We start from the raw sequence: 8,892 nt of genomic DNA, 5'->3' as shown, positions 1-8,892 counted from the left end.
AGCTAACCAATCAGTTTTAGATATTGAATATGTCCCACAGAGATGGAAATGGAAATGAAAACAATAAGAATTATCTTTTTGAATCAATAATTGTCCCATGGCAATGTTTCTGAGTTTATTTCTCATCCTCATTTATTTCATTCCATGAATGAAAACAGCAAAGGCAAAACACCTTAAACTCAAGCAAGCATTTGTTTGCTTGATCGTTTGTCTTAGAACATCTTTAGTAGGCTACAACCTTGATCATACAATTGGTGAGAGCTAGCTTTATTGCCACAGTCATATAGTGTATATATTACTAGGTTTAATTACACTGTGTTTTATTTAGAATAAAATCCTCTGGGCCATAACTGATTCACTTGTTCTTGACTTAGTTTATAGAATGTATATGAAGTCTATTTGACAAGATACAAACTGTACTTAGAGTAGCAGCCGTGTTAGTCTGTATTCGCAAAAAGAAAAGGAGTACATGTGACATCTTAGAGACTAACAAATTTATTTGAGCATAAGCGTTCGTGAGCTACAGCTCACTTCATCGGATGTATTTTCCACTGAATGCAGCCGATGAAGTGAGCTGGAGCTGTAGCTCACAAAAGCTTATGCTCAGATAAATTTGTTAGTCTCTAAGGTGCCACAAGTACTCCTTTTCTTTAAACTGTACTTAGTAACAGAAGATATACAAATTAAAACATTCACTAGGGCCCTGATTCAGCAGCCCATCCATATTTAGAAAAGCATTTAATCGTGTGCTTAACTTTAAGCATTTGCTTAACTCCCATTTCCTCAGAGATGGATATAAGTATGTTTTAAAACTTGGTTGAATTGAGGCCTATTCTCTGAAAAAGGGTCAGAGATTGAGAATCTGTTCAATAATTATACCTAGCTCCTATATAATGCTTTTTAAAATCAGTAGATCTCAAAGTGCATTACCAAGGAGGTAAGTATAATTATTCCCATGTTACAGACGGAGGAACTGAAGACTGAGGTGACTTGCTCCAGGTCACCCAGCAGAGCCAGGAATAGAATCCAAATCTCCTGAGTCCCAGACCAGTCTCTAGCAACTGGGTCACAGTACCTCTGACAGTAAAGAAGCGCAGTTGTGTGAAACTCAATGCTCTCAAAGATCCAGACTTTTGGGGAGAGAGCTGTGATCTCAAGAGTAGTATGTGAGCAGTGAGGGTTGGCACTTGAGGCTGGGGTAATGGATCTTCATTTCTTCTGGTTCTTGGGGAGGCTGCTGCATTTATTTCTCAGTTATGAGTATATGGAAAGGTGCTTTAAGGTACATTTTAAAAAAAAAAGGTTGCATAAATCTTCATTCAAAAATAGCATGAGTAATTACAACTTTTGTTCTGGATTAGGGATTTGCATGTATATTGGCAACCCCTGAGTTGCATTCACTTGAATATAGACAAACTCAGAGCAAAATTCATCCAAAACCACTGAGTTTTGTCTCATTTCAAGTCAAGGTCATATGAAAACACTGAGATTCATCCAAAATTATAGGTTCCATCCAAACCCATAAACCAGTCTATCTTTATTCAGGTCTTGACTAGAATTGCTCAAAATATTCCATCCAAGTTGAATACCCTTGAAATCTATCCCTAGGCTTGCTCACAATTTGGCCAAGGTTCTCTTGAAACTTGTCTCAAGTGCACTCAATATTTGCCCAACTCTGCTCAAAATTTGACCTAAGTTTGCTCAAAATTCTGCTCAGCTTCACTTAAAACTTGTCCCAAAGATTCCCAGACTTCAGACACCTTTAGATACATCTTGTCTAAGATTTCCTAGCTTGGCTGTCAGCCTTACTCAGTAGTAAAGAGGAATAAGGCTTCATTCAGACAGACTCTTGACAAGGAGGAATTACGCATCTAATGCTTCCCCCTGAAAGCAAATGGATGCGGATAGGGTGGGAGTGGATGAAACCATGACTCTGTCCTCTGCCCACCCTCCATTTACTAACAAGAAAGCACATATTGGGAATTAGCTACTCCAGGAACTCTATTGTTACTTCTTCCCCAGAATGAAAGAGTAGCAGGGGAGAAATTGTTTCTCTGTGGTTCACAATTCATTTGCTAGTCTGCTCCTGAGCTCATGCTGCTACAATGCCTTTTCTACTCAGAATAGTAAAAGAAAATAGCAGTAAGCATCAAGGCAAATTTAAAAAAAATATGTATTTTATTCAGAGCAGTGAATTCAAATAACACAAAAAAATGGGGTTTCACAAAGAAATCCGCCCAACAGAATACTGAGTATCAACACATTCACCCAATTAAACAAACTAAAAGCATTATGTCATCAGAACATACACTAAATGGGTAATTAGTGGGCCTGAAGGCAGGATACTGTTACCTAGGAATTTAGGACTGATTAACTTTCCCTTGGTGTTTTTATTGGTACTGTTTTATTTCCTTTTATGATTTTATCATTCCAAATTATGTTATAAAAAATTAATTGGTGCATTGCACACTAATTAATGTCATTACCAGCACCACGTCAGTGATCCTTGACCCTTTTCTCTAGGATTACTAAACCTTTTCATAATCCTTTCATTCCAAGTGGACTTGGCTCATAAATGAGACCAGATGTTTTCCCTCAGCAGAATCCCACAATAATAATCCAAAGTGGGAAATGGGTTAGGTAAATCTGGGAAACAACCAAAGAGAAATGAATCCCGCAGTTCAGTGAAGGGATACGTTTTGAATATTTTAAGATATTATTGTCAAAATATGTTGCAAAACCAAAGATACAATTTCCGCATTAGGAAAAATCCCACGATAAGTGTGATTAACAAAAATAGAATGCTGCAGTGAGTAAAACAATGGCATTGAGCAATACTGTACACAGGTGTCATGTATACAAACATGCTTAAATTCTCTGTCACAAATCAAATACAGAGACCTCCTCATAACTTTAGTAAGAAGGTAATATTAACTATCCCTTTTTTTTCTTAAACCTTTTTGGCTGTATATAAAGATATTTGAAGTGTATATGGATACAAAAAACCACTGATTTAGAATACCCTTGAACGGTCCTGAATCTAAGCATGAGTCTGCTTCTATTCCATGAGACAACAGTGTGTGAACCATTGCGTCTCAATGCCATTTGCAGTGAAATGGTGTTGTTCTCCTGGGGGAAAATGGTGGAGTAATTCTTTTCATCTGTCATGTGCTGCCATTAATTTAGTCTGTGATTGTCAGCAAAGTACAAGAAGATGCATACGGATGAATTATTGATTTACACTTGGGCACTGATTGGAGAGAGCTTTCAGTTCATCTCTAAAGCACTCTTTTATCTTGTAGGTAATAAAAATAAAAATAAATGTCATTGGTCTTTTTCACATTCTCGCTGTTTGTGATTAATTGGGGATATAAAAACAAATCAGCACAAAGCTGATAAGCCATTTGCAAATGAACCCTTAAGTTTTGCAAATACTCTTTTCCTCGTTATACATTTGTAGAAACAGCAGCAACTTTATATAACAACTTTTCACAGAACGCAAAACATGCTGGAAATTCAATTATACCCCAATCCTTGGCATATGGTGAATCAAAAGTTTGTGTATGAAAACAGAGCAGGCAAAAACTATGGATATTTTATAAATAATAAAATGATATATTATCATAATTATCAACATGTAATTTTCTATTGACCATCTCTCTCCCTGTCCCCCTCTTGATCTGCAATGTGACATATCCTGGCATATAGTTGCTAACCTGCAACTCCATTGAAAGCTTCCTCAGAGCCTCTCCTGTTGTTAGCTGTATCCACAGTGGTGATGCAATACTCCTTTTTTCTTCCATTTGCTTTAGAGACAATTGTTCCAAAGAGCAACTTCTGGCACTGACAGCTTAAAATACAGAGCCTTACCACCTGTGCCGCAGTTCCAAATCTCATGTCACACCATAGCATTAGGATTTGATCTCCCAGGATTTGATTTAATGATCATAGAGATACACTCCCAGCAAGTCAAAATCAGTCTCCACAAAATATTATCTTGTAGCAGCATCCTCCGTCATTAATTCATTTTTATTTTGTTTGCCAAGTCAACATGCTTTGGAGGATCCATCAGGATGACATGAAGAAATATTTTGGCATATAATAAATATTTTAAGCGTGAGTGATGAAGAAAACTACATGAAATATCAGTTCCCTTTATTTGCTCATCCTCACTTTTTCTAAATATTGTACTCATGTTAATTACATTTATATCACGCTTATTACATTAATATTTTCATCACCTTCCACATTGCTTAGCATAATTAGATTTATTTTATCCTGGAGAATATTACAATTGGAACAGACTCACTCAAGGTCAGAATCTGTATTCCCTCTGCACCTAACACTCAGTAGTTGACTTGAATCCACAGGGACAGCAGGATGGAGTGCTAATGAAATTCCCTTTCCCCGCTTCACGCCTCTACAGACACACATGCATCAAACTGAGCAGGTGCAATATGTTATCAATATATATTTTATTATACCCAAACTATCTGAAAAAATGCTAATGTTGCAAAATCAAGCACTCAAATGTTAAGAACTGCCAGAATTAAGGTTGCCTGTGCAACCCTAATTTGGCCCCTGGGTGTATATGCAAATCAATTAATTTTTAAAACAAATAAATAAGACATAAGTAATATCTAATTCACACAGATTTAAATGCATTCAATTCTTTCAGTTTCCCAACTGAGATTTCTCAGAAGTGCATCCCAGCAGTTTGCATCATCTGGCATTGAGTCTTGCCATATTATGTATGAGTGCATACAACCCAGTCACCGATCTTTCAAAATGTCCCTATTTGTTTTTCATTTTTCAGGATAAAGTCAGAAACCTGTAAGTGAGAAATGTTAGTTTGTGTAGAGGTTTTTGTTTTTTTAATGGAAATTTATGGGGACATATGTTTACTTCATCAATCACTTTGCAGGGAAGACAATATATACTCTCTGTGGGCCTGATTCTGGACTCACACTGGGTTTACATCAGTCTAACTCTATCAGCTTCAGTGGAATTGATCCTAATGTACTCTGGCATAAATGAGGGGAGAGACAGGTACTGGTTTTTAAACAGAGCTTCAAGAAGCTGTGCAAAGTTAAAACATATACAAACCGAATTCTGTTCTCAGTCACACTCATTCTAACAGATAAAGAGGAATTGATCACAGAACTAAAAATTAGCGGTTGCATAGGTACCAGTGGTCAAGACTTGATTACATTTGTTATCTGACAAACACAATAAAGTCCCAGTAATATATACTTGGTGCTTAAAAGGCACAATTGCACAAAGCTGAAAACAACTGTGAGCTAAATCAGCTGGGAGAAAGAATGTAGAGAAAAATGTGAGTGATAACTGGGAACTATTTAAGTTTACTAGATTCTCAAGAAGTCACAGAGTTAGATCTACAAAGGGACTTAGGCATTGTAACACCTAACTTTTGGGCATGTAGCCATCCAACAGAATTCACAGCCCCGAGTCAGGTGCCAGACTGCCTATACAATGCAAAAGGAGTGGTATGCATTTAAGAATGGGATTCACAGAAGCCAGCATGCCGAGCATCTAAACTAGCCAGTAATAAATGCTGAGGTGGGGTGGGAAGTGACCTAAGCCTCTCTCGTCAAAAGTAATTAGGTGCCTTAGGTCTTGTCTACACTAAACAGTTTTGTCAACAAATGTCAGGTTTCATCGACAAAACAGTGGAGGTATTCACACTACAATGCTCCTCCCACCAATTTAACTCTTGTTCTGCCAGCAAAATAAAACCACCTGGACGAGAGGCGTAGTGCTTTTTGTGACAAAGTTAGGTTGATGCAGGGTCAGTGTAGATACTGCGCTTGCTTATGTTGCCCTAATTGGCCTCCAGGAGTGGTCCCACAATGACCATCATGCCTGCTCTGGTCAGCAGTCTGAACTCCGCTGCCCTGAAGGTACACAGGCATGTACCCCTCCTCATTTAAAGGCCCAGGAATTTTTGAAATTCATGGACAGTTCACACAGCATCTTTCCAGATGACCATGCTGACTTTCTGCAGTAGATGCGCTCCTCAGTGGAGTACACCAGAGCTGCTGGATCTGTTGGGCTTGTGGGGAGAGGAGGCTGTGCAGTAGGTACCTAGGGGCTGATTGCTAGTGGGATGTAGCCTGTTGAAGTGCTCCTTGCTGCTGTCTAGGTTCCCGGTGTAAGTCTTCATGAGCCACAGGAGCAAGGGGTAGGCGGGTCTCCCAGAACCACTATGGGCATTTCCACATCCTCCATTTGAATCTTCTGGTCTAGAAAGAAAGTCCCAGTGTGCAGCTTTCTATACAATCCAGTGTTCCTAAATATGCGGGCATCATTCACCTTCCCTGAACACCCTGCACTGATGTCAGTGAAATGGCCCCGGTGATCCACCAGTCCCTGCAAGACCATGGAGAAGTAGCCCATCTAGTTATCAATCACAAGATGGTCTGGGACCAAAATTTGGATATGCGTTCTATCTATTGCCCCACTGCAGTTATGGAATCCCATTGCCTCAAAGCCATCAAATATTCTCTGCACATTACTGAGAATCACAGTCCTTCATAGCAAAAGGCAATTAATAGCCCTGCACACTTGCATCACTGCAGCCCCCCCAGTGGACTTTCCAATTCCAAACTGATTCGTGACTGACTGGTAACAGTTTGGAGTTGCTAGCTTCCACACAACAATTGCCACTCACTTTTCCACATTGATGGCAGCTTTCATTCTGGTGCCCTGAACTGCAGTTCTGGGGCAAGCTCCGCATATGGTTCCAGGAAGGTGGATTTGTACATCCAAAAGTTCTGCAGCCACTTCTTGTCATCCCATACATGCATCACAATGTGATCCCACCACTCAGTGCTTCTTTCTCAGGCGCAGTACTGATGGTCCGCTGTGTGCAACTTCTCCATGAATGCCTACAACAATCTTGAATTGTTTCTTTCCATAACACACAGCAGGGCAGGCACCACCTATTCACTTTCTGATTCACAGCTCATGAAATACCGCAAGACCAGCCAGCTGCATTGTTTTCATAAGACTCATCACCAGACTGGTCAGCAGTTCAGGATCCATGCTTTCAGGCAGAGATGGTAGGTGCACAGTTAACAAGAGCCATTGAAAACAGCATGAAACAAAGTCAGAAGCCTGTGGAATGATGGGTCAGAAAGAAATGCATCATGGGACAGTGAGCATGCCCCATGATGCACCGTAATCCATTCCCAGAGCTCGCAGTGGCAGAGGGTGGCAGAAGGTGGTGAGTTGCATTGTGGGATAGCTATCCACGATGCAACTCTCTCTTTTGATGCAAGAGCACCGACTGTGGATGTACTCCATCAACACAAGGAGCATTGTATGGATGTGCACAACCAATGTAATTAAAGCAGCTTATGATCGCTGACATAACTTAAGTCGACTTAACTCTGTAGTGTAGACATGGTCTTGCTCTGTGCTGAAGGGAGTTAATTATCTCCATTTGAGATTCACAGCTTTGAAACTTCTCTCAGAGTTAGGTGCCTAAGACAGGTCAGCCCTTTCTCTCTGTAGGGTATTTGACTTGTTGCCGGAAGAATTTTGAATTAAGAAACCAGAATGGTACAAAATCAACATAGCACACTTTACGTGGATTAAAATCTGGCAAACTGATTGGTCTCCAAATGTAACTGTAAATGGGGAATCATCATAGAGTGGGTGTGTTTCCAGAGGGTGTCATAGAGATTGGTTCTTGGCCCTGTACTATTTAATATTTTTATCATTGACATGGAAGAAAACAAAATTAGCAGCAGCAAACTTTGGAGCTCATAGAAAGATTCGGGGAGTGACAAGTAACGAAGAGAACAGATCACTGATCTAGATTGCCTAGTAAACTGGGTCCAAACAAACAATATGAACAACATGTAAAGTTATAAATCTAGGAACAAAGAATGCATGCCATATTTATAGGATGGGGTACTTTATCCTGGGAACCAGCAACTTGAGGGTAATTGTGGATAATCAGTTGAACATGAGCTCCCAGTGGAAATGGCCAAAAGGGCTAATGCAATTCTTGGAGTATAAATGGGAAATTTGAGTAGGAAGGTTATATTACCTCTGTATTTGGCACTGGTGCAACCACTGTTGGAATACTATGTCGAGTTCTGGTGCCCACAATTCAAGAAAGTTGAAAAATTGGAAAGGGGTTAGACAGGCTCCATGAGAATGGTTAAAGGACTGGAAAACATGCCTTATAAGGGGAGACAGATGGAGTTAAATTTATTTAGCACATCAAAAGGAAGCTTAAATGGTTAAGTTTATAAGTACCTATATGGGGAACAGAATTGTGATTATATAGAGCTCTTCAGTCTATCAGACAAAGGTATAACAAAATCCATTAGCTGGAAGTTGAAGTTATACAAATTCAGACTAGAAGTAAGGTGCAAAATTTTAATTGAGGGTTACTAACCATTGGAATAATTTACCAAGGGTTGTATAAGATTTTCCATCATTGCAAATTTTTAAATCAAGGTTGGATGTTTTCCTAAAATTATGCTGTAATTCAAACAAATTAATTCAGGAGAGTCCTCTGGCCTGCATTATACAGGTGGTCAGACTAAAGGATCTTAAGGGTCCTAGCTTCTAGTTTTATAATCTGTGAATCTATAAAATCTGTAGTAACTTCACTGAAGTGATCAAAGTGATCCTTTGTAAATCCAGAGTAATCAAGGGCAAAAATAAATGTACTGCTTAAGCAAGGTGCTGAGCTCTTTGTTAATCTACAGGAGACAGATAACATGGGCAGTGGTTGTTCAAGGTTCTTCACTGATCAGTCTCTCTCAAAAGAGAAGAAAATAAAGTAGTATATTAAAAGAGATTATAATGGACAAATCAACTGAAGTCGAAGCCCTGATGGTATCTCTATATTTC

This window comes from Lepidochelys kempii, chromosome 6, assembly GCF_965140285.1.
Source record: "Lepidochelys kempii isolate rLepKem1 chromosome 6, rLepKem1.hap1, whole genome shotgun sequence".
NCBI classification, from domain to species: domain Eukaryota; kingdom Metazoa; phylum Chordata; order Testudines; family Cheloniidae; genus Lepidochelys; species Lepidochelys kempii.
Note: the sequence above shows the minus strand (reverse complement) of the source record.